At 42.4% G+C, this 26,238-nt stretch overlaps 1 protein-coding gene and 2 pseudogenes across 5 annotated transcripts in view; 2 read left to right on the forward strand and 1 right to left on the reverse strand.

Annotated features, from left to right (window-relative positions):
* The window catches only part of Lmf1 (lipase maturation factor 1), a 99,233-nt gene that overhangs the window by 4,054 nt on the left and 68,941 nt on the right, over positions 1-26,238 (forward strand). For 3 of the 5 annotated variants that reach the window (XM_087202846.1, XM_087202844.1, XM_087202848.1), the window contains 2 exons: positions 10,793-11,102; positions 17,407-17,471. The gene's annotated coding sequence lies outside the window, so the exon portion shown is untranslated. Of the gene's footprint in view, positions 1-5; positions 1,881-10,792; positions 11,103-17,406; positions 17,472-26,238 lie in introns of those variants that run through there. The other 2 variants (XM_087202845.1, XM_087202847.1) reach the window with 2 other exon arrangements.
* Positions 1,889-6,209, forward strand: LOC101709982 (eukaryotic translation initiation factor 4E pseudogene; annotated as a pseudogene).
* LOC147820931 (nuclear factor of activated T-cells 5 pseudogene) lies at positions 23,775-25,391 on the reverse strand (annotated as a pseudogene).

Here is a 26,238-nt window from a genome sequence, read left to right on the forward strand (position 1 = left end):
TTCAGCAGTGTTTGGTTTAATCTGAGTTCACTTTATCTTGTTGGGGCCAGGAGATACCAGGTGTGAGATGGGTGGGCCCTATTGGGGTTTGCTGCAGGTAGGTTTGTTTCTAGGGCTCAGGGCTTCAGGGATGCTTCTCTATTGACTCTGGAGGTTAACATCTGTCTGTGCCACTTGGAACAGAGGCCCTCCCTGGGGGAAGACCCTAGATGGCAAGGACCAGCTAGTGCACACTTGGTAGCATTTGGCCAAGGGCTGTTCCTGCCTGCCACTGTGGCCTTCCTAGGGCAATTACTAGAACCTCAACAGGGGCATTGCCCCCCAGTTATGGTCCTCAGACCACCTGGCCTCTGCTTTCCCTGTCATCAGCTGTCCTTTCTTTCTCTGAGGTCTGTCTGTCTTCAGACTTCACTCCTGTGATGAGGAACCATAACCCCCTATAGGGCTGAATAATGATGCCCTGTGGTCTTCTTCCTTTGCTTTCTGGGGCGCTGGAGCCCCTGCTGTGGTACCCTGAGAAGAGGCCTGTGCATCCTCGAGCCCCTTCAGTTCCATCTTAGTGAATGCCCCTTCCTCACTGCAGACATCCCCTCATTGCTTTGTGTCTGCACAGAATACTTTTCCAATTGTGATCCCTTCCTACTCCCAGCCCCAGGTGTGGCCCACCTAGGGTGCAGACTCCCCATCCAAAAGGTCTCCATTTTCTCTTGGGTCATATTCATATTCTTGTATCTCATGACTTCCTGTCTGTTGGTTTATTTGCTTTGTGAGTATACTCCACACAGAGTTTCACATAAGGCCAGGGAGTGGGTGAGTTTTGTATCTACCTGCCTTGTTCTCAGTTCTCAACCCAAGCAGTTTTCCCCGAGAACTGTGGTGCTGGTGAAGAGTTATTGAGAGTCTGGTTCTTTTGTAGGGGAGCCATTTTCCCTTTTGGGAGCTTTTAGGGTCTGGGCTTCTTGATGTTCCATCCCTAGGCCTTGTTGGGCCTTATCTCAGGGCATGTCTGCAGGGAGATCTTTTTCTCTTCTCCAGGGATCTCCCTGAGCTTGCTCAGATTTAAGTCTTGAGCCCTTCTGTACCAGACCCCATGGGGATGCTACCTCACCTGCCTCCCAGCTGGGGCTGAAGCCTGACATAGCCCCTGAGTACTGTAGAGAAGAATGAAGTTCATCCCAGGCCCTGCAAGTTGAGTTGCCAGGTAGAATCTACTGAGATCTAGAATGATCTCTACAAGGAGCTTCAATTCTGACAGAACAGAGGACTTCAATCCTTACTTTTCTAGTTCCAGATTGGAACCTTGAATTATCAGGAGAAACTAAGAATCTGATGTGTAAACGATCTCAAAACTTGGTTTTGGCCCAGACACTGTAGTACCTGGTTTAGCTGGCTGTGACACAGACCATTGGTATGGGTGCTATTATGTATACCCTATGCAATTACAATGTGTCTCTTTACATAGGTACTGACTCCCCTGACAGGTGAGATGAATTTAACTAGCATGTTGCAAAAATGTAGGAAGTTAGGCCCTTCACCAGGGGAAATCAGGTTGGCCTGAGGCCTAGCAGTTCAGATGCATGGGAAAAGGACCAAGGAGGTAAGCCCTCACATCCAATGGGCTTTGGTGAACTCTCAGCTGTTCTTTAGAAAACTTGAGGGGGAAAAAAATGAAACCAAAAAGAATCCTTGACAACCTGCCCTGTTTGATTTTTTGTGCTGAACATCCAGGGGTTCTGAGCGCTCATGGGAATTGAGCACTTTTCCTCTTCTCCAGGCACCTGGGTCCTCTAAAGCGCTGCCTGACACAAGCTCCTCTGAAGATGCTTGCAGCGTGTTCAGAAAACAAATCCTGCCCAACCTGTCTTCACTTTTCTTGACAGGTAGAGAGTTTCTTGTGCTGCTTGCCTTAGAGATATTTTCTTAAATTGTTAAAATGGTGATACTAACCCTTTTTTTTTTTCCTGGTACCAGGGATCAAACTCAGGACCTTGTGCTTGCAAGGCAGGCACAGTGCCACTGAGCTAAATCCCTGGCCCTAAGCCTTTTTTTTTTCTCTTGTGCATTGGTCTGAGTTGTGGTGAGAGAAGAGGACTTTAGTACTCCAGCTATTTCCATTGAGTCCTTTGTGGACAGAGCCGCACCCGGGGATGAGGCTGTACTCCAGGTTGTGTTCCCCTCCACCTGCAGACAGGCCTGATGTGCACAGTAAGGCCATGCATACACTCATAAACACACACACAACCTGGCTTGTGTTCCTTCAGAGGTAGCTGACACTATCCATCTGTGTGTAGCACTTGGCTACCCAAAGCTGCCCACTATACTGGGGAGACCTGCTTCATGTCCTCAGCCCTTCATGAGCAGAGCAGTTCAGACTGTTCCCTGGATCCCAGAGACAAAGCCAATGGAGCACAGTGCTCCATTGTGGGGTGGTTCCTTCCATCCTGTCTTTCCTGAAGACCCACCTCCATACAGCAGAGCTACATCGCATGTTCTTGTGACCTAGCTCTACTCGTCACCATCTGCATCCACTCCCTTGTCCCCTGATATCCTGGTTGGTTGTCTTTCTGTCTTTTTGTTAGTTGGCAGACATTAAAGTTTATGTTTGTGTGCTGTGTAGTTCTATGAGTCTGATCAGCAAATGGAATTAAAACTCCTTGCACAGTGGGTGACATCCCTTCCCATGTCCTGCCTTTCCAGGTGTTGTGTGAGTAGAAATTTTCAGAGTACAGCCATTGGGGTCTCTGCTCACACTTAGCAAAATGCATTTTAGATCCATCTATGTCATTGCAGAGTCAATACGTTCCACACTGGGTGAGTGCCTGAGAGGACCATTGCAGGATCACGGGCCCACAAAACTTGGTCAGCTGTACAAGATGCTGGTGATCTCACTCAGAGTGACTGTACCCTTTTATGTTCCCCCCGGCAATGAATTCCTGTGGCTTGGACTCCTTTGGAGCATTTGGCATTGTCAGATGTTTTTGGATTTTGGCTGTTGTGATAGGTGTGTGTCACTATCTTATTGTAGTTTAATTGGCTTTCCCAGGGACCTGTGACACTGAGCCCTTTCTTGTGCTCATTTGCCATCAGTGTGTTTTTGTGTGAAACAGTTTTAGTGCCTGTTCAGATCTTTTGCTCCTTTTTCTTCTTACTTTTTAAATTAGTTTTTTTTTTTTTTTTTGATACAGGGTCCCAGTGTGTAGTCCAGGCTGGCCTTGAACTTGTGGCGATCCTCCTGCCTCAGTCTCCTGAGTGTTAGGATTATAGGCATGTGCCACCAGGCTTGGCTTAAATTGGATTTTCTTATTACTGAGTTTTAAGAGTTTTTGAAATATTCTAGGTATAAGTCCTTTATGAGATAGGAAGTTTGCAGATATTTTTCCCAATCTGTGGTTGATCTTTTAATTTTCTTGAAAGCTTCTATTGTAGATCAAAATTTTTTCATTTTCGTAAAGTCCATGGGTCCTGCTTTTGGTGTTACATCTAAAAATTCACTCCAAAACCCAAGTCATTGCATTATCTTTTATATCCGTTTCTAAAAATTTTGTGCTTTAATGTTTTATGCTTACTCTATGTCTTTTTTGTGTGAAGTTTTATATAAGATATGAAGTACAAGCAAAGGGTAGTTTTTTTTTTTTTTGAGACAAGGTCTCACTACGTAGCTCCGGCTGGCCTTGAACTCACTGTGTAACCCAGGCTGGCCTCGAACTTGTGACAATCCTCCTGCCTCTGCCTCCTGAGTTCTAGGATTACAGGCATGCACTACCATGCCTGGCAAGGGTAATCCTTTTGCACATGGACATACTATTAGTTTGGTTTTGCTACTATTACAAAAGCTTGGGTGGTGACGAAGAGAGGATTGGTTGTCGAGCTCAGGGTTCTAAAGGCTGAAAGTCTCTGGTAAGGGCTTCCTGACTTCATCACCTCATGGTGGATAGTACCATTGTGCTGAGGGTACAGGAGAGGTCACTTGAGTAAGAGGTCACTTGGGAAGACAGGAAGCCAGACTGAGGGGAGGGGCCAGTCTCCCCCACTAGGCCCCACCTCTTAAAGGTCTCAATACTGTCACACTGTGGACCAAGTCTTCAACACGTGGACCCTTGGGAAACAAACCACATTTACACTATGGAGGATGTCTTATTGTTCCAGCATTATTTGTTGAAAAGATCCATTGGATAGTGTATTAGCTTTTCTTCTCTGGAAACAAATAGTTAGCTTTTCCCTCTGAGACCTGCAACATAAAAGAAGAGAGGTTTAATTTGGCTCATGGTTTTAGAGCTTTAGTCCATGGTCAGCTGCTTCTAAGGTAGAAACATCATGGTGGAAGGGTGTGGGGGAGTGAAGCTGCTCACTTCATGATAGCCAGGAAGCAGAGCCCAGGGAGAGAGTGCCAGTGAGAGATACACCCTCTAAAGACATCCCAGTGACTCACCTCCTCCAACTGGGTCCCACCTCCTAGCAGCACATTCAGTTAGGAGAAACTATAGGTTAATTTTTGGTTTTTTTGGTGGTACCGGGGATTGAACTCAGGTCCTCGTGCTTGCGCAGCAGGCAGCGAAACCACTGAGCTAAATCCCCAGCCCTGAGGTTAATTTATTGATGAATATAGCACCTCCATGATCCAATCAACTCTCCAGGCATCTTCTAATGTAGTCAGATTGACAATTAAGATTAACCTAAACAAGTTCACTCCTTATCATCTTGACACTTAATCATATCTCTTCAAACCATACTTAATCTCCAAATAATCACCATAACAAGTAATAATCCCATCCAACGTAATAGAACTATCCTGCATGTGACCAAAAATCCCTTTCTCAAAATCTCGACAGTTCCAGTACTACTCAGAAGTCCAACTCCAAAGTCTCCTCTGAAATTCAAGGCAAACTCTTAGCTGTGAATCCCTGCAAAATTCAGAAAGCAAGTTATATATTCCCAACATATAAAGATACATGGTAAACATTCCTATTTCAAAAAGGAGGAATAGGGAAATAGAAAATAATCAGACCAAAACAAGATGAAAAACCAGCAGGGCAGACATTAAGTTCTGTAGCTCTATGTCTGGCATCCAGGGCACATGGTGGTAAGATATGATTCCAGAAAGCTTCGGCAGCTCTATTCCTATGCCCTTGCCAGTTACAGCCCACATGACCTCTCTTGGGCTGGATGTTCTCACTGCCTGTGGCTTTGCTTGGCAGTTATTTCATGTTTCTAGCATCTCTGACTTCCTAGATATTCCGCTGCACTTTGGTTTCATTCCCACAGCTTCAGGCACCCCCCTTCTCAGGACCACATTCCCAGGGCTTCCTTCAAAATCTGGGTGGAAGTCTACATGACTCCACACATCTTGCATTCAGTATAGTACTCCCATGATCCAGTCAGCTCTCCAGGCATCTCTCTCTCTTTCTTTTTGGTACTGGGGATCGAACTTGGGACCTTTTGCTTTTGAGACAGGTGGCAGAGCCACTGAGCTAAATCCCCAGCCCTTCTCCAGGCATCTCTTAATCCAGTTAAGTTGACAGTTAAGATTGACACAAATCGTCTTCGCACTTTTGTCAGAATGAATTCACTGGAGAGTGAGCTAAGATGGCAACTGTGGAACCGGAAACAACTCCTACTCCTAATCCCCAACTTGTAGAAGAGGCGAAAACAGAATCTAATCAGGAGTTTGCTAACCCACCACACTATAAAAAACTCTGTTTTTTAAAAATGATAAAAGTAAGACTTGGCAAGCAAACCTTTGACTAATCTCTAAGTTTGACACAGTTGAAGACTTTTGAGCTCTATACAACCATATCCAGTTGTCTGGTAATTTAATGCCTGGCTGTGACTACTCACTTTTTAAAGATTTGAGCCCATGTGGGAAGATAAGAAAAACAAACAGGGAGGATGATGACTAATCACACTGAACAAACAATGATCTGGATGAAGTGACCTCGATTGTTTTTGGCTAGAGACACTACTGGCCCTTACTGGAGAATCATTTGATGACTACAGCAATGATGTATATGGAACTATTGTTAGTATTAGAGCTAAAGGTGATAAGATAGCAATATGGACCACCGAATGTGAAAACAGAGAGGCTGTTCAACTTTATAGGGAGAGTATACAAGAAAAGATTAGGACTGCCTCCAAAGATAGTGATTATCAGTCCCATGCTGACACACTACTAAGGCCAGCTTTCCAACACTAAAAATAGGTTTGTTGTTTAAGAAGTCACTTTCTGAATATTCTCATAGGAGACTGTGTCAAGCAATCAAGATTTGGGAGCTGAACCAAAGCCTCTTCAAAAGCAGAGTGAAAAAAAAAAAAAAAGCAGAGTGGACTGCATTTAATATGTATTTTGGGTTTTGGGGGGGTTTTTTTGTACTGGGGATCGAACTCAGGACCTTGTACTTGCGAGGCAGGCAGCGGCAAGTGAGCTAAATCCCCGGCCCTAACTGCATTTAAATTTGATTCCATCTAAATGTTACCAAGATATGAGAAGTCTCATTCACCTTTGTCTTTTACTTTTGGGTGTGTATGTTTTTAAAATTTTTTTTGCTACAGTATCCGCTATCCCAATCAAAGAATTACAGTACCATATCATCTCCAGAATCCATAAATCCTGGTCCATTCTGTAGTAGCTTAGTAAAATTACCATTACAAACATGTTTTATCCATTCACATTTTTTTTTTGGTACTAGGAATTAAACTCTGGACCTTGCACTTACGAGGCAGGCATAGCACCATAGAGGTAAACCCCCGCACTCTATTCATAATATTTTTAAAAACTCATATTTCTATACCTTTACATATATATATATATGTTATATATGCTGTGTTCCATTGTATACAGGAGCATATTTGCTGGTTTGAAAGAGTTTAATACATACAATTTTCTAGCAGTTTTCTTTGTTTCTTTTTACAGCATTATCTTTGCTGTACTCTTGCTGATGGTTACTAGATTTTAATTTATTTACTGCCCTACTTGATAACATTAGGGATTCAGATTTCAGTTTTTCATTGTTTTCCTTTTGTTTTTTCCTCATGTAACATTGGTAAAGGATCCAGAAATATGACACAAGGGTAGAATAAACATTAATTTTGTGGATTCTTCGGTAATTTTTTTTTTAACTACAAAGCTTTGCCAAAAATTTATGCATTTCATTAAAATCAGCGATCTATGTTTGTGTGATTTCCTAAACACAATTGTGGGTTATTAAAAAAGAAACTGCCTAATTACATTCCTCACTAGAATTAGTATGTCTGTTTTTGTATCTTTATGCAGTATTTTAATACTTTGTATTACTTAGGTTAGTTTGCTTTGATTAAAATTAAAAATGGCTCAAGTAGTAAAGCAGTCCCATTCATATTAAGATAGTGTACAAAACTTTAAAAGAGTGTACAGTGAATTGTAAAAAAACAAATGAATTCACTGTATTTGTGTAAGTCTATCTCTGGGCTCTCTGTTTTGTACCATTGATTTATGTAGCTGTCTTTTCACCAGGACCACTGTGTCTTGATTACTGTTGGCTACTCTTGTTTCTTTTGCCTTTCCATATGCATTTTAGAATCAGCTTGTCGGTATCTACAGAAAAGTTCTCCAAATGTTTTGACTGATTTGTTGGCTCTGTGGGTCTAAATGGGGATAATTTCATCTCTTCAAAACCATTAACATAGTGTATCTTTTCATGTGTTTAGATCATCTTTGGTTTCATTCATCATTGTTTTGTAGATTTCCACAGACAGATAATGTTTATATTTTATTAGATTTATATCTATGCCTTTTAGGGGGACTGCCGTTTTATTCTTTTTTCTTCTTTTCTCTTTCCCTTCAGCCCTCTTCTCCTCCTTCTTCCTTTTCCCTCCTCTTGTGCTGCTAGGGCTTCTCATACAATGTTGAGCAGCGCCAATAAGAGAAATGTCCTTGTGTTGGTCTGAATTCTGGGGGAGTGTTCAATCTCTCATCTTTAGTCTTGACCATAGGTTTTTCATAGATGCCTGTTATAGACTAATGAAGTTCCTTCTATTCCTAATGTGCTGAAAGTTAACACATTCCTTCCAACTTGAACCACCAGTGGTACATGTATGATGTCCCATTGGCCAGCACAGGACAGTCCCATTGGGTGATACAAACTACCCAATGGGACAGTTGTGCATTTATGGCCCCATTGTGAAGGTGTTAATGTTCAGTCTTGTCATGTACTCTTTTTCTATTATCATATAGTTTTTCTTAGGTAATGTGTTACCATGGTGACTCACAATTGTTAATGTTTGAATGCAGAACCTGCCTTGCACTTAGAAAATGAAATTGGTTGTGATATGTTTTCTTTATTTCTTCTAGTGATGGTTTGGTAGTTTTTATTTGCCAAGCAGTTACTTCATTTCATCTAAGTTGTCAGATGCATGGTTTGAGAGAGACTTGTAGTATTCTCTTCAATGGCTGTGGACTAGTAGTAGTGTCTCTTCTTCCTGCTGGCCATCTTTTGTTCTTGGTTAGTCAGTCTGAGGGCAATCAGTAATTCAGATCTTTCCAAAGAGACAACTTTTGGTTATGTTGTCTTTCTCTGTTTTGTTTTAGTTGTTTTTTTTTCCTGTTCTCAATTTCATTGGTTTCTACTTTTATTCCTTTCAAAAGCTTCTTTCCTACTACTTGTTTTGGATGTACATTGCTTTCTTTTCTGGTTTCCTAAAGTAGTAGACTTGTAGATTTGTAACCTTTTCTAAATGAGCATCTTAGTATAAGTTTTCAATTAAGTGCTCCTTAAACAGTGGCCTACAATTTTTGTATGTGTTTTCATTTTCATTCAATTGAAAATATTTTGCAACTTCTCTTGTACCTCCCTGTTATTAAATCCATGGGTTATTTAAAAATGTGTGGCTTAATTTCTAAATATTTGAGTACATTTCCAGATAACCTTCTTTTATTGGTTTCTATTATTTAATTCTAGGAATTCAGGGAACATATTTTATAGATTACAGTTCCTGATCATATACTAGCATTTGTTTCATGGCTTAAAATGTGATGTGTCTTTGTAAATGTCCCATGTGTACTTGAAGATTATGTAGATTTTGCTCTTGGGTAGAGTGTTCCACAAGTGTCTTGCTCTTTCACTCCATGTGATGATCTGTCAGTGTCCAGTAGTGTTGAGTTTCCTGTGGTCCTCTTGATTTCCTGTTTCCTTGATTCATCAGACCCAGCAAGGGATGTTGAAGCTTCTGACCATAAATGGTTTGTCTGTTGCTTCCTCAGGTCTTGCCTTCTCTTTTGATTCACATGTATGTGTAAGTCCTGTTGACTTTCAACATGTCTATGTGTGTTTAAAGTAGATTCCAAGGCAGAGATGGGCCTTGCTCTTTTTTCCAATCTAATGGTGTCTATCTTTTCTGGTATGTTTAGAACATTCCCATTTAGAGTGATGAATTAAAATCTACCATCTTGCTAGTTATTTTCTATTTGTTCCTCCCTTTCTTTGTTTCTTTTTCCCTGTTTTCCTGTCTTCTATTGGGTTGAGTGATTTTTAAAATTTTACTTTGCCTTCTCTATTACTATTTAGAATTGTTTTTGAAACATTTTTTACTACTTTCCCCTAGGACTTAAACAATATACATTTAAAATTAATTTGAACCTACCTTCATGTAGTAATAGAACAGTACCTTATATATGCTGTAAGGTCATTTTAATATACATTCCCAGTTTCTCTATCTTTATGCTGTTTCTCATATGTTACACGTTATGGGTACATATTCCACAAACAAGATTGGTCCTTATTCTATTTGCTGTAGACCAGGGTCAGATCGTGTGTTTTTCCTAGAAGGCCAGGTGAAACCTTAGACATACAGTAGGGGAGGCTTAACCTCCAGGTCTTCCATTCCTGGCAAGATGGGTTATTATTTGCTGTAGGAATAGAGTACGGCATAGGTTTCCCAGGTGGCACTCAGCCACACATTGTCCTACAGCAGTGATGACAAATCTTTTAGAGCTTTTGGTGGTACAGACAGCCCGCTGCAGCACTTATGTTATAGGTTTGCATGTGTGTATTCTACCTACAGCATGTGTGTATTCTACCTGGTGGCATCCCTGGGAGGCTGTGAGGATCCCTTAGGAGCACCTTCCTTCCTTTCTCCCTCCCTGGGTGGATGGTCCTCTCTGTGTCTCCTCCCTGCGCAAATGATCCTGTGTCCGCTCCGTGGATGGAATGTGATCTCTACCATCAGCATCTCTGTGCATCACACCCATGTAACGTGGACATTCTGAGGATGTTTCAGTGCTCTTGGAGGTGCAGTTGCTGGGAATGTCCTCAGTGTCTGGTGCCTAGAGCCTGGGTAGCCATGATTTGTATGTCAGCAGTAGCACTGCTCTCTGGTCCTGTGGTGCAGTGGCTTTGATGAGAGCCGAGGGGAAGACTGCTTGCCACTGGGGAAGCCCATTTACATGGTACCACAGTCTTGTTTTTATCGTTAATTTTTTTAGATGAGATCTTACTAAATTGTCCAGCTGGCCTCAAATTCATGGTTCTCCTGCCTCACCATCCTGGGACTGGCAGCTGGGACTATAGGCATGCCTGACTCTAGGCACAGTCTTACATAAGCCGTGTCTGACCTGCTTGTGGAGCATGTGGAAGTAGACACAACACACCCTTTTACAGTGTATCTTCTCTGGGCTAGACTTTCCATGTTCCTCAGAGATTTAGAAGATACTCAAAATTTTTTAGGGTGTAGTTTGGATGCCAACCATCCCCTCCTCAGCCTGGCCCCCTGCTGCCCCTCGGATTCTTCCTACTCTCACCCTCTGTGCTTGTCTTTCTTCCAGTTGTGGCATTCCTGGTTGCTTTCCATCAGAACAAGCAGCTGATTGGTGAACGGGGCCTGCTGCCCTGCAAGGCATACCTGAAGAGCATCCAGCAGTACTTCCATGGCAGGATCGGCTTGGATGCCTGGAGCTACGCCCCAACCATCCTCTGGCTGATGGACTGGTCAGACATGAACTTCAACCTAGACCTCCTTGCTGTTCTTGGATTGGGCATCTCTTCCTTCATCTTGATAACTGGCTGTGCCAACATGATCCTCATGGCCATGCTGTGGGTCCTCTACCTATCCCTGGTCAGCGTGGGACAGGTCTGGTATGTAGAGCTGGGGCTATTGCTGTCTGGCTGTCCCTCACCTCCACATGGACACTGATCTTTAGGGACTCCAGCAGCTTGGAGGCTGAGCTAGCTTCCTTCTGAAGTTAACTCAGAGTAAGGTCACCAGGTCTTTAGGACATGATAGAGGCTGCTGGCTGCACTCAGCAAAATGAGAGTGGCTTTCTCCTTGGGGAGTAACACACTGCCACTGCTTGAGCTGTGGCAGATGGAGAGATGGAGGCAGAAGTCACAGGTGGACTGCTGGGAGACAGAGGGAGGGGATGATTCTGAAATGTATCTTTCTGTTCCTGTCCCCTTCTCTGCTTGGGAGGACCATACAGCAAGTACTAGGAACCTTGTTGGGATCACAGATGGGACCTGGCCCTGGCCTCCAGGTTATGGAATGTATAGGGCTACCAAGGTAGGAGAGTTCTATAGACTACAGATAGATGTGTTGGGGAAGCATGTGAATGTGGGGTTGGTGTCCTATGGACCTGTAGGAAGTGGATGTGAAGTGTCTGTGTGTTCATGTGGAAACTGAACATGGTAGTTGGTATCCAAGTAGATATGTGTGAAGTCGACATGGGGTCAGTGTTCCTATGATTGTGTGTATTGTGGACCAGTGTCTGTATAGACACATGGGAGGCAGACGTGGGGTCAGTGTTCATGTGGGCTTGTGAGAGGTGAGTGTATTGGTTGCTACCCAGGTAGACATGTACAAAGTAGATGTGGGGTCAGTGTCCCACCAGACATGTGGGAAGGGGATATGAGGCATCTGTATAGAGATGTACAACATGAAGGACTCCTCTGGATATTCTGTTCAGGAGCTAGATAGGCTAGTTGGGGTTGCCTGACTCTCTATAGAGCTGGCCTTGGGCAAAGAAGTTCCCAGAAGAAGCCCCTGGATATAATGCTGGCTTTGATGCCAGGCAGCTGGGGCCGGGCTCTGGGAGCTGCCTTCCACTGGACATTACTGTGTCATCCTAATGGCACCCAGGGCTTGTGGAGCTTTGGAGGTACGGCCTCTCCTCTCAGCACAGACATTTCTGGCCTCTGTACTTTTTCAGTGGTTGAGACCTAGGCTTCCATGCTAGTGAAATGATGTTTTGTGCCAAGAATAGGGTGGTGTGCCAGGCTTGGATGAGGCTAGTGATAAACAGCATTTGACTACAGGATTGAAGGAGGCTGCACCTCACACCCAGGCAGTACCCCATGCTCAGTCTACCAAAGAGCAGGCTCAGTGTCCTGTCACCCTGCATCCTCTCTGCTGCCTGCCTGGGGCCTGTGTGTCAGTGTGCCACTGTCACACTGTAGGTCTTTGAAGGAGTATGGGGACCTTTTGGATGTCTGGCTGTGGCAGGAGCCATGCAGAATGGAATCATGCTATATGTTCCAGGAAGAGCCGAGGGACTTCATATAGCCACTCCTCCAGCCACAGTGTGTCTGTATGAGACTGCTTGTGGGTCATGGAGCAGCCAGGAATGTGTCATTATGGGGGAGGGGGGCATACACTGTGACATTCAGCTGCATGTGAAAGCTGCTGTGTCCAAAGGAGCAGTTAAGTTGGCATTTCAGTGTGAATGAGGAGATGGGAGAAGTTCTTGCAAGGCCCCTGGCTGACACATGGGCAGGTGGACATTGTGCCAAGCACTGTGAGTTCAGGGGAGCTTGCCATACCCTTTTTTTCTCCAAATGGGGCTTAGGGTTGCTGCCTCTTTTGTGACTGACCTTACCCATCTCCAGGGCAGGGGTCATTGATGACCTGATATGGATTCTGTCTGGATTTTTTCTGTGATGTCCTGGAGATTGCTGTTTCTGAGGCATATTGTGATTTTAATACAGACCACTGGAGGGAGACTTTCTAGGGCTGCTGCCCACTCATGGGAGCCAGAGGTAGAGAGATCAGAACCCCCAGTGGGGGCACACAGCAGTGACCACCTGTGCTAAGATGTGTCTTGGGCACATAGTGCTGCTCCTTAGAAAGATCTTGTCTCAAAAAAATAAAAAAGGAGGGCCTGGGATTTAGCTCAGTGGTTCTGTCGCCTGCCCCGCAAGTGCAAGGACTCGAATTCGATCCCTGGTACAAAAATAAATAAATTTTTAAAAATAAAAATAAAAAAGGAGTTGGAGTGTGGCTTAGGGCAAAGGCCCTTGGTTCAAACCATAGTACAATAAATAAATTGATTTTAAAGAATCTTTTGGAACCAGCCTCCTTAAAATGATGCTCCTTCACAGTGTGTCAGGAACCTAATTATATAACTTCTGCTCTGGTCTTTTCATAGACATCGACTTTTCCAAAAAGTTGAGTTTCTGATTCTTTTATCTGTACTCTGTTGGCTGCAACGCAAGAGGTTTTTTGGGTCGCTGGGGAGGATGGTGCCCACCATCCCTTTCTCCCCCATCACCCTACTCCTTTGAGAAAGAAGAGATTATCTCTGAAATTTGGGCCATGGCAGTGTCTCAGAGTTCCCCTTCTACCTTGTCACTTTCTTTCAGGCTGGCCAGTGCAGGTGCTCTTACAAGGGAGAGGCAGAGCAGTGAGCATTCTCCGTGTGATGTTCAGGGTTAGCTTCTGAAACTGAGAACCTGGAAGAGCTGGCAGTGTCTCTGAGGCTGAGATGCCTGACTTCTGCCTGTGAGGCAGCTCTACCTCAGGACAACTGCAAGCCTGCAGGGCAGCACTCTAAGTCTCTGATAACTGACAGCCGTAGCTCACCCTTAGCCATTCATGGATACTGAAGGTGCCAGCTGCGCCTTGCTGTGCACAGCCAACTCTAGTCTGATGGGATCTAGTTTCCTTTTCAACAAAAATGGGCCTACAATGCACATGCTGTTTTGTTCCCTGTATATTTGACTTAATTCTTAAATAATTTTATTATATAATCTTTTATAATAATCTGTGAAATAACTAAAAATTTTTTAACTTCACATCAAATCACTAATGTCTTTGTGATGAGCAGGTATAGACCAGCATTTCTCAGACTATGCCCAGGTCCCAGGGATTCCACCTTAGAAAGCAATAGTTTGAGTTATTGCATTGTGAATGCAAGTGCCAGGAGAGAATGACTCTGCACCTTGATTTTAGAAGTAAGCAGTTACTATTTGGCCAGCACAGCCACAAGGCACAAACTGATATGTAACTTATTTGTGCCAATAAAAATTAACTTACTGAATCAAACCAGCACATGGATACATGAGCATATAATATCATATGAGAAACATGACACATGAGCTTATCCACCTCACCAGATGTAACCCCCCTCACCTGAATAACAGTGGCTAGGTAGGGAGAGCATCGTGAAGGGCATTCCCAGGCACAAATGTGTTCATCATCAAATGTGTTGGGACCCCTCACATGCTGCCACTTTCTGCTCCCTCAATACAAGGATCCCCAGTGAGTTGTCAGTTGGGTACAGCAGAGCTGACTGAGCAGATACCAGAGCAGTACAGCATGGGAGACCAGCTAGGAGCCAAGTTGGTGCCCCTGGGGACAAGGAATGCCTGGTTTTGGTGTGTTTATGGGGGGTGACTGGGGATTGAACCCAGGGCTTTTGTACTGAGCTATGTCCCCAGCCCTTTTGTTTTTTTAGTTTGAACCAGTTCTTGCTAAGTTGCTTAGGCAGGGCTCAAATTTACATTCTCCTGTCTCTGCTTCCCAGTGTGCTGGGATTATAGGTATGTGTCACCAAGCCCCACTGGCCTGGAACTTCTTTAAAGGATAGCACAATAGTACAACTTCCAGGCTAGGGATTCAGCTCAGTGGTGCTGCTCCCTACCTTGAAAGCACAAGGTCCTGAGTTTGATCCCTGGTACCAAAAAAAAAAACCTCAAAAAAAGTACCAGAATCCACTCTAGGGAAGTCAAATCTAGCTGCCAAAAAACAGAATAAAAGCCCTCCCTTCAACCCCTCCACCCCACCTATATGCATAAGCTTTGTTTCCATTTTTTCCTTCTTACCTTCAGTGATCATAAGGTATACCTAAATGTACCAATAAACTCAATAAAAAATTTTTAAAATAGAATAAAAGCTATAAAAGTCAGGAAGATTTTTCAGTTTTTCATGTAATTACCAAAACAACCTAATATCTGGGGAGAAAGAAAAACCTAGCAGGCAGCCTTTAAATTCAAAATTCAAAACAGGTGATGTCACAAAAGAACCATTTTCAAACACCCTCAGCAAGCATGAAGGCAAGAACATCTTGTGCACACCTGCATGGACACTTGTGTTCGGGCAGCTTGTGTTTCTTCCCATCTGATGTGATAAAAATGGGAACTTCTATTCTTTGTTTTAAGCATCAGCCCTCTTCCATTTGTTCAGCAAGATCATCTGTTGAAGACTTTGTCAGTCAGATGAGTCTGTTATGGCATTAGCCCTGTGTTTGCTGGCTAAAAGCTTCTTCTTACAGACATATAATTTTTTTTAATTTTTATTTTTGTAAAAACACATGGGCTTGCATCTAGACATATAGAAGCATGTTCAGAAGCAAAGAGTGGCATGCAGCCAGGGACATCCTATCTGCTTCCAGCTTTTCTTTTTTGAAGTAAAAAGGAAATCTCAGATATTGTGTTACTTTACATGCAAGTAGTATGTGTCTGTACTGGGCAAGGGATGAATAAAATATAGGAACTGCCAGGCCATCAACACATGTGAAGGAATTACAGAAAGAACCATCTGCCAGGTGCAGTGGCACACACCTGTAATCCCACCCACTCTTTGAGCCTGAGGCAGGAGGAGCCCAAGTTCAAGCCCAACCTGGGCAACTTAGTGACTTAGTGAGATCCTATCTCAAAATAAAAAATGTAAGAAAGGGCTAGAGACGTAGTTCAATGTGAAGGCCCAGGTTCAATTCCTACAACAGCAACAACAACAGAATCATCTGATGCTCAGTCCCACTCCCCTCTCTCTCGCATTTAGAATGTCTGTCCCTGTCACAGCCCATTGTCACTTGGACTAATTCTACATTCTGATTGCAGTTAACTTGTTGTGGATATTATTTGACAACAAGCCCTGTAAAGAAGGTGCTGAACAGCACCATTTTTTTACCCTATGCCTGTACATGAGGTGTTTTGTATCCTAACTCTTCATGGTGGGAAATGTACTTGAGACCAGAGGCATCAGAATCCCCTGGCCTGCAGGGGCCCTGCATGGGAGAGCCTCCCCCACCCCATGCCTGGGGGTGTGGAGGCGAATCTCAGTGCTTGCCTACCATCGATAAGTATTTCATTACTACTTTCTTTTGGTGCTGGGGATTGAACTCGGGTCCTTGCGCTTGCGCAGCAAGCGGCGAAACCACTGAGCTAAATCCCCAGCCCCGATAAGTATTTCATTAAGCAACAATGTTCCCTTCATGTCTTTCTTGAGGAGAAATTCATATATCGTAAAATTTAAAGTGTACACATCCATACTCTTATACATTCAAGTCCTGAAACTGACACCATTGTCTAAATTTAAAACATCCTTATCACCCCCAAAAGAAACCTGCATTTGGCACTGTCACACACCCCCAGCCCCTTTCTACTCTCCCCCAACCCCCTCAACTCCCCCCCTCCCAGGCCCTGGCAACCACTGTCCATTGTCTGTCTGTGGATTTGCTGTCTGTACGCTTCACACCAGCAAAATCTTGCATGCATGGCCTCTGTGTCTGGCTTCTTGCTGGGCATCATGTGGCAGCATATCATTCCTTTTGCAGTGGCACAGCCGGTGCAGCATTTGTTCCAGAAGCCAAGGGAGGATATTATAGCAATGGACTCGTTCATGATTTGGGTCTTGCACATGTGCTGGCTGCTTACTGGGTCTTCAATCTCCAAGGGTAGGATGGGAATCACTGTGTAGAGACATATGATATGCACCTCCTTTTCCTACCATGATTCCACAGTGAAGACACAGACCCGTCTCCAACCGTTAGTAGTGGAGATGGAGCCCACCAGATTTCTTCTACTTTAGTCCCTTTCCCAGTGACTTGTGTTTGGAGTAATGGATGTCCTTTAAACTTTCATGTTCCAGAAAATAACATTTCCTGTGGTGGCTTACATCATTTTTTCTCCAGAAATACCAGGTGTGGTGTCTGCTCATCCCACAGCCCCTTTGACCACCTTCGAACCAGGCCCTGCCCAGCTCAGTAAGGTGGGGGTTTCTGCCGTCAGCACCTGGCAGGCAGGTCCTCGAAGCTCTGCTTAACCCCATGCTATCCTGGGCTCAAAGGGTAGGCTCTGCTTAGTGGGGAAACCTGTTGGTTTAACGTATAAGTTTTTGGTCAAAGCAAATCAAAATTTTAATATATTTTTCTTCTTTTGTTTTCAGGTATTCTTTTGGTAAGTGAAAATCATTTAGGAAAAATTCTGCAAGAGTTTACATTATATATTGGGGTATGTATCTACACATTTTTTCCTGTCTTTTCTCATTGCTTTAGTGCCTACCCTTGGATTTCCAGGTGTGCTAAGCAGCTCTGGTGCAGTATTTGTTGACTGACCTAACATGCAGGTCCTAGCAGGCAGGCTAATGAGGTGGAAGAACTTGTGTGTTTTGGGGTAGGTGCTTAGACACCTTACCAGCTCCCCTGTATGATGATGGGGACACCTGAGGCAAGGACTGCCCTTCCCTGGGGTGAACTGCAAGGTTCATCTTGTGCTTAGGGCCTCAATGGACTCAAGCTGCATGTGCACACCAGGTGGAAGAATATGAACACTGGTTTGGGTGTGGTTGAAGGGTGGTTTTGGGTCTTTTCCCAGCCCACACTGATCAGGAGCCACTAGAGAGGGTCAGAGGGCAGCGCCCCATGGACAAGGCAAGCAAGGACCATGAGTGTTCTTCCTGTGAGCCTTATAGTGGGTTTGTAAGTTCACCCTGGTACAGGAGCCTTGGGCAGAGGCCCCAGACCCTGGCCTTCCAGGGATAGTGGAGAGGAGGTTTTCATCCGGCATATTTTGATTCTGTGGTCTAAGTGCCTGTTGTCCAGTGTTTTTTTGTTTTGTTTTTTTCCCTTAAATTCTTTTATTGGTATATTTTAGGTAAATAATACATTTACATTTATCATTGGGTGCTTGTACCTGTACATGATGTATCTTGATTCTTATTTTTTTCCCCATTACCTGTGCACCCTTCACCCCCTCCACCCTTCTTTACATGGACTTTGTTTCCTTTTTTTTTTTTCTTTTCTCATAATTTTCCCTTTCCCTTCCCCTCCCACCACCCCTACCCCTTTGGACCTTTTCTTCCTATTTCAAATTATCAATTATTCATTTTAATCATTATTTACATTTTCAGTTTCTCACACTAGAGAAACTATTCAGTATTTACACATATGTGTCCTATTTATTTCACTTATGAGTATGGCCTCAATATACATCCATTTAGCTATAAATGTCTCTAGTTCCTCATTCTTTTTTTTTTTTTTCTGGGTGCAAGCCCATTATCAGAAATAAGTTTTGCAAATGCTATTTTCTTTTTTTTTTCCCATTAACTTTATTGGTACATTTTAGGTATAAAATACAGTTATATTCATCATTGGGATCTTGTACCATTACATGAGTCTCTTGGTTCTTTTTTTTTTTCCCCTTCCCTTGCCCACCCTTCCCTATTTGCAAAGACTTTGTTTCCTTTCCCTTTTTTCCCTTCCCTTACCCCTCCCAATTCCCCTGCTCTTTTAGACCTTTTCTTCCTGTTACACAATATCAGTTATACATTTAAAAAATTTTTTAAATTACAATATTAAGATCTAGGAGACATTACCACAGATTTTACAGAATTTAAAAGGATATAGAAAGCATATTACAAAAATCTTTTTTGAAATAAATTTGACAACTTCTAAGAAGTAACTTAGAAGACAAATTAATGAAACTAACTCTGGAGGAAATATAAAATTTGAATAGCACCTATTAAAGAAAGTATATTCCTAGCTTGAAAACCTACCTATATGACAACAGCAGGCTCATAAACATTTTAACTGATAAATTATATCAAAAAATTAAAGCAGAAAAAAGAAGGAACACTTCTCCCCTCATTTTAGGAACTCAACATTGTGCTAATCCTAAAATTGGATAAAGATAATAGAAGAAAAAAGTATGAACATAGATAGAAATTTGTTTAACAAAACAGACTATTAGAAGTCAGATCTGGCAGGATGTAGAAAGTGGTTTTGTTATAGGGATGGCAGTGTTGGTTCAGCATTGGAAGATCCACCCCCAAAAGTCTAACAGAAGAAAGGAAAAAGCCATACGATCCTGTCACTAGTTGGAGAAAAAGTATTGGACCAAATTCTACAGCTGTTCATGGTAAAAGCTATCAGGAGACTAGAAGTAGAACAGATTAAAGACATGTACTCCATACTTCCAGCGAGAACGCCTTGTATGAATGGAAAAGATACAATGCTTTCTCCTTAAGGTGGGGAACAAGGGCAGATATGCTTACTCTTTATCTGTCCATTAAACTTTGAAACCTAATCCCCACCAAAATAGTCTGGCAATAAAATGACATGAGGATAGGATTGGCATGGCAGAAGCAAAGTCTTTATATGTAGATGAAATAATCATCTACAGAGAAAAGACTAAGAAATCTCTATGAGTCCCTAGAACTTGTATTTGAATTTAGCAGGATTAGAAAACACAAGGTATATATAAAAATTCAGGTCTGTGTATACTTGCTATAAATGAAGAACTGGATATTGAAATTTAAAAGTTATGTAGGAGTACAAAGGACGCAGAAAAGCCAAAAACAAAAACAAAAACTGTTGGAAGACGTTTAGCACCCAATTTTAAGACTTCTTCTAAAGCCACAGTAATCAAGGCAGTGTTGGTGTAAGGAAAGACATATAGATCATTGGAATAAAACAGAGAATCTAGAAATAGAACCACACATATATGGTCCACTGAGTTTTGAAAGATTATTTAACATTAGCATTTTATAGAATATAAACTTGATTCAAGAGCTGAGGATGAGATAGTGTCTTCAGCAAACGGCACTAGAACACCTGGTATCCATATATAAAAAATTAACCTCAACCCTTTTTTTCCATACATGAAAATAACTTGAAGGGATCTATGAACCTAAATAAGAAAGCCTAAAAGTATAAAACTTTAAGAAGAAATTATAAGGGAAAATATTTATGAATTCAGGGTAGGCAGGAACTACCTAGGATACAAAAAACATGATGTATAAAAAAAAATTGATAAATGAGATTCCATCAAAATTTAGAACTTTAAATGACATCATTAAAATGAAAAGTAGTCCTTAAACAGACCGTATTTACAATGCATATAACCTATGAGCAGAATATATAAAGAATTCTTAGAGCTCATTAATAGACAACCCAATTAAAATGTAGACATAAGAAGATGATAAATAGCCAGTATAGCACAAGGAATGGTGTGCAACTCTAGAATCAGAAAAATACTAATCAGTACAATAATAAGATTGAATTATACACTCATTAGGGAGATGAAGTCAAAAGTTTTAAAAGCCTTGTCATGACTTTTTCTTTTTGTTGGATTCTCCCCCTTTGGATTTAATTTGTCACGCCCAGTGGATTCATTCTGCTGGGTTTCCTGGGGTTGTGACCCTCATTGTCTTTTCCTAGGGTATTGTCTAAAATTTTTTGGAGTGCCGGTTTGGTATTCATGAAGTTCCTGAGGTGCTCTTTATCATGAAAGTATCTTATTTCTCCATCAATTTTGAAAGATAGTTTTGCAGGGTACATCAATTTGGGTTGGAGGCTGTTTTCCTTTAGGGCTTGAAATACATCACTCCAAGCTCTTCTTGCCTTGAGGGTTTGCATTGAGAAGTCTGCTGTGATTCTGATGGGCTTTCCTTTGTATGTGATTTGTTTCTTTTCTCTCACTGCTTGTAGAATTTTATTCTTCTGTTGGATTTCTGGAATCCTAACTATTATATGCCTATGTGTAGATTTTTTTTGATTAAAGCTAGCTGGAGTCCTATATGCCTCACTTATCTGTATGTCAAGTTCTTTTCCCCTCCTTGGGAAGTTTTCTGCCATCACTTCTGTGAAGAGTTTTTTTATGTCATCTGCACTCTCTCCTCTTTCTTCATTGACTCCAATCAGTCTTATGTTATTCTTCTTTGCATCGTCTAGCAGCTGCTGGATTGATTTCTCGTGTTCCCTTACAATTTTAAAGCTATTTTTCTTTTCCTCCTCACTAATTGCAGTCTTATCTTCTATATGTGAAATTCTATCCTCACATTGGTTCATTCTGCTGTGCAGACTTTCAATGGAGTTTTTAATCTCTTGGAAATCTGTTTGTATCTGTTTTATGGATTCCATTTGTTTCCTATATTGGGATTCCATCATATTCCTCAGATCCTCTATTTTTTTATCTGTGTCCTCTCTAGATTTATTAATCATGTCTTGCACCATGAGCAAAATCTTTGCTGTTATCTGAGTAATTATTTCTGATTTAAGTTTTCCCAGATCCACTTTTGTTGCCAGTTCAGAGAGTCCAGGTGGTTGAATATCAGAGTGTTCCATCTCATTTCCCTTTGGAGTTGCTGTAGGTGATCTGGAAGTCTGTTTTTGAGGCTTGTTTATGTGTCTTCTCATTTCCACGGGGGGAGGGGTGCTTCTGGCGCCCACGCGGCTCACCTTCTCTGCCCTAGGAGCCTGGGATAGAGACAGGGAGCTTCCTTCCGGGTGCTGGGACCAGCTGAGCTTCACTGCCCTAGGAGCTAGTTTCTCATTCTTTATGGCTGAGTAGTACTCCATTTTATTAAAAAACCACATCTTCTTTATCCAGTTTCCAGTTGATGGGCACTTGGGCTGTTTCCAAGCTTTAGCTATTACAAACTGTGCTGCTATAAACATGGGTGTACATATATCACTGTGGTATGATTCTTTTAATTCTTTTGGGAAGATACCCAGCAGGGGAATAGCTGGGTCAAATGGGACCTCTAGCCCTAGTTCTTTGAAGTATCTCCATACTGATTTCCACAGTGGTTGCACCAGTCTGCACTCCCACCAACAATGGAGAAGGGTTCCTTTCTCCCCACAACCCCGCCGGCATTTGTTATTGGTTGATTTCTTGATAGAAGTCATTCTTTCTGGGGTGAGGTGGAATCTCAGTGTTGTTTTCATCTGCATTTCTCAAATGATCAGTGATATTGAACATTTTTTCATATATTTATTTTCTGCTTTTAATTCTTTGTCTGAGAAATGTCTGTTCACTTCAGATGCCCATTTTTGAATTGGGTTTTTGAATTTGGGGGGTCTGATTTTTTTAGTTCTTTATATATTCTAGATAGTAGTCCTTTGTCTAAGGTACAACTGCTAAAAATTTTTTCCCACATTGTAGGTTGTCTCTTAGCTCTATTGATGGTTTCTCTTGCAGTGCAGAAGCTTTTTAATAAGATGAGATCCCCATTGTTGATTCTTTGTGCTAGTTCCCGTGCTACTGAGGTTTTGTTCATAAAGTCTTTTCCTATGCCAATCTCTTCAAGAGTTCTACCTAACTTATCTTCCAGCAAGTTGAGTGTTTCTTTCATAATATTTAGATCTTTAATCCATTTCGATCTTAGTTTAGTGCATGGTGATAGGTATGGGTCTAGTTTTAATCTTTGGCAGGTTTTTCAACACCATTTAGTAAAGAGGCTATCTTTCCTCCAGTGAGGGTGGTTGGCTCATTTGTCAAAGATGAGGTGGCTGAATATGTCTGGAGTTGTTTTTGCATCTTCTAATCTATTCCACTGATCCTCGGGTCTTTCTTTGCCAGTACCATGCTGTTTTTATCACAGTAGCTTTGTAGTATAGTTTCAAGTTGGGGATTGTGATACTCACAGCCATTTCTCTGTTACCTAGAATTGCTTTTACTATTCTAGGTCTCTTTTGGCTCCAAATGAATTTTTGGGTTGTTTTCTCTAGTTCTGTGAAGTATATTGTTGGAATTTCAATCGGCATTGCATTAAATCTATATAGTAGTTTTGGAAGTATGGCCATTTTCACTATATTGGTTCTTCCTACCCAGGAACAAGGGTTGTCTTTCCATTTTCTTATATCCTCCTCGATCTCCTTTTTTAGAGTGCTATAGTTCTCAGTGTGGGGGTCTTTTGCTTCCTTTGTTAGATTGATTCCTAGATATTTCATTTTTTTGGAAGCTATTGTAAAAGGAATTGTTTCCCTAATTTCTCTCTCAGTGAGTCTGCTATTTGTGTATAAGAAGGCTATTGTTTTTTGAGTGTTGACCTTATATCCAGCTACTCTACTGAATCTGTCAATTAAGTCTAGAAGTCTTTTTGGCCGAGTTTTTTGGGTCTTCTATGTAAAGTATCATATCATCAGCAAATAATGACAGTTTAGCTTCTTCCTTTCCTATCTTTATTCCTTTTATTTCTTTCTCTTTTCTAATTGCTGTGGCTAATGTTTCCAGAAACTACAAAACACTAGACACATTTTGAATTTTATTTCAATTACTTACCTTTAGTTTAGCTCAGAAAATATGACTACACTTTTTTTAAATCTAATTGACAGGCTCTTGCTGTTTTGCCCAAGCTAGCTGAAAATCCTTGGCTCAAGTAATCGCCTTGTCTCACTCAGCCTTCCACCTTGCTGGGACCACAGGTACATGCCATGGTGTCCAGCTCCTGACTACAGCTTTTAGAATATTTAAAATTCTGCAAAATCATAAGCTTGAATGTATAAAAATCTAAAAGTTAGACATGTCTGAAAGATTAATAGACAGTGAATAGTCTCCATATTCTTAATATCTACATATTTTCTTACTACACAAAATTGGAGAGGAGAGTGTTTGCAATGTCAAAGTAGAGCCATCTTTCCTTGTGATGTTAACTCGAAAAACCAGTCTTGCTCAAGTGCTTTTCTTCTTGGAACCAGCAATTCCTGTTCTAGCTTCAACATCAGCATTCCTCAATTTTAATATCCCTACACAGTCCACAGGCCAATGTCATGTTGTTGCCAGAATCAAGGCCAACTTCTATAACAGTGGTGCCTTCAATGTCCACTTCTTTGCAGGGAGTTGTGTTTTGTCCAGTTACTCTGCAGGCCTGATAAAATCCATGTGGTTTCACTCGACCAGAGTCATTGCCCATAAACACCTGTAACAGTACTGGTTCATTATGGCCTTCCAGCTTTACTGTAGGAAAGCCTTGCTGGGTTCTATCTTTTACCGAGCTATGGCTACCCTCAGTCAGGTACCGAGCTCAGTGCTGGGTCTCAGGTTGTATGACTATTTTCAGCTCCTTTACTTTGCTTTTAACAGGATACTGTCCACACGACATAGGGCTCTTCTTTACTCTCGTTCCTTTTTGGTTATCTAATGTTCCATTTCCAGCTTTTGAGTTGCTTTTGCTGTCCGTAGTAACCTGAGAAAGCACATAGTGAGGTGCTTTCGCACTGTCGGCATCAAATATATCCATATTAGATTCTTCACTATCTCATCGTTTGACCCCAGCCTCTGCTTTGGATTTCGTTTTCATGATTTACAAGGTGCCTCAGTATTATCATTGTAGGAACTGGTGCTCATGTTACTGAAGTTGGAGGGGGAATCCTCCATCCACATACTGCAGCTCTGCTCAGATTCCAATCCACACCCCTCATCCTGGCAGGACATCCAACTGTTATTCAGCAAGTCTTCAGGTGGTGGTGAGATGTACAAAGCTGTGTGCCTCTTTGGGGCTGATGGATGCAGCTGAACTGTGTTACTGGTCAACTGCTTTTCACTTACCCCTCTGATACTTACCCCCATGGCTGAGGAGCAGCTCTCCACTTGCATAGCCTTGCTGTCGGTGTCTGAGGTAAAATAAATGGTATGGCTGGAAGAGGTGGTAAAGGAGCTGCAAGCACTGCCCATGGAGGAATAGGAGGGAGCTGAAGAAGCATCTATGAAGCAGAGAACTACAGGTCATTTTTAATGCAAACACTCCCTGCTTCAGAGGTAAATCCAGCAGCAGCTACAGCTGGAGGAGGCAAGCCTGCCTTACCACCACTTGTCTGACTCATTGATGCTACAGATGTTTCTCTAGATGGAGGTAACTGTAACTCCTTTGGGAGAAGATCATAGACAGATTCTTGCAATAGTCCAGCTCTATGAAAGTTCTGTGATAGGTGTAACTTCAGAGAATCTCGAGAGTACAGGGACTTGGGCGATTCCAGGTCTAGGTCCACACTGAGCAATGAGATGAAGTCTGAGGGCATTGAAGCTCAACCCAGCCCTGCCTGAAGGCAGCAGGAAGAGGGGAGTGGCAGTGGCCACGGTACCTCCTCTCTGGGACCAGGGGCACCAAACCGAGGTTGGCAAGAGTGGGCTGCCGGTGCCTCCTCCTTGAGGGGAGTTGACTTCCACCTTGCCGAGGACTGGCAGAACGCTTGTCCGGTGTTTTGAGCCCACGTCAGCCTCCCCATGCTGTGCTGCAGTCGTGAGATGGGCTGTCTGGGCCGAGCCTACCTGTCCCACTGGTCTTGGGCTTGAAACCTAGGAGTCAAAGGCCACCTTCCTTGTCCTATACCCCTTAAATGCTGATGCTGATTGTTTCAGCAGTGTTGCAAATGTAGATCTGCTCATAGACATGAAGACCATTTTAAAGGAGGGAGGATGCAAACATTTTCCTGACTTTTGCTGGACGTGTTGGTATACACCTATAATCCCAGTACTCTGGGAGGCTGAGACAGGAGGAGCACAAATTCAAACCCAATCTGAGCAATTTAGACACAAGGCAAGAGATATAACTCAGTGTGAATGCCCTGGGTTCAATTCCCAGTACTGAAAAAATTTTTCTTTCCCTGACTTTCAGTCACCTGAGAAGGCAGGTAACTTTGTGACACAGAAGCAGTCAGGTTCCCATGGCCCAGTGATGCTAAGAGTGCCTGGTGCTGACCATGCCTGCACGGTCAATCTCATCATCAATGTGGCGGTTTCAGATGTTCACATCTACTCCTTGTTATTTGATACCAAAAAAAATCCTGCCTTCTCCAGTACTTAGATTAACAAATCTTCTTTTCTCAGTAAAATTTACTTATTTCTTTTATTTACCTGAAATCTTAGCAGTAGGATTTTTTCCCCCCAGCTGTTATGAAGAGCAGAATATCGAGGCTTTGTGTCATGATTAGGGTAGGGATTTCTGCTACTTGGTGCAGAGAATTCTGGGGAGTTACCAAACAAAGTTTGCAGAGCAAAC

This window comes from Heterocephalus glaber, unplaced genomic scaffold (assembly GCF_053883595.1).
Source record: "Heterocephalus glaber isolate CG9 unplaced genomic scaffold, H.glaber_assembly_v1.0 deba00001781, whole genome shotgun sequence".
Lineage (NCBI taxonomy): Eukaryota > Metazoa > Chordata > Mammalia > Rodentia > Bathyergidae > Heterocephalus > Heterocephalus glaber.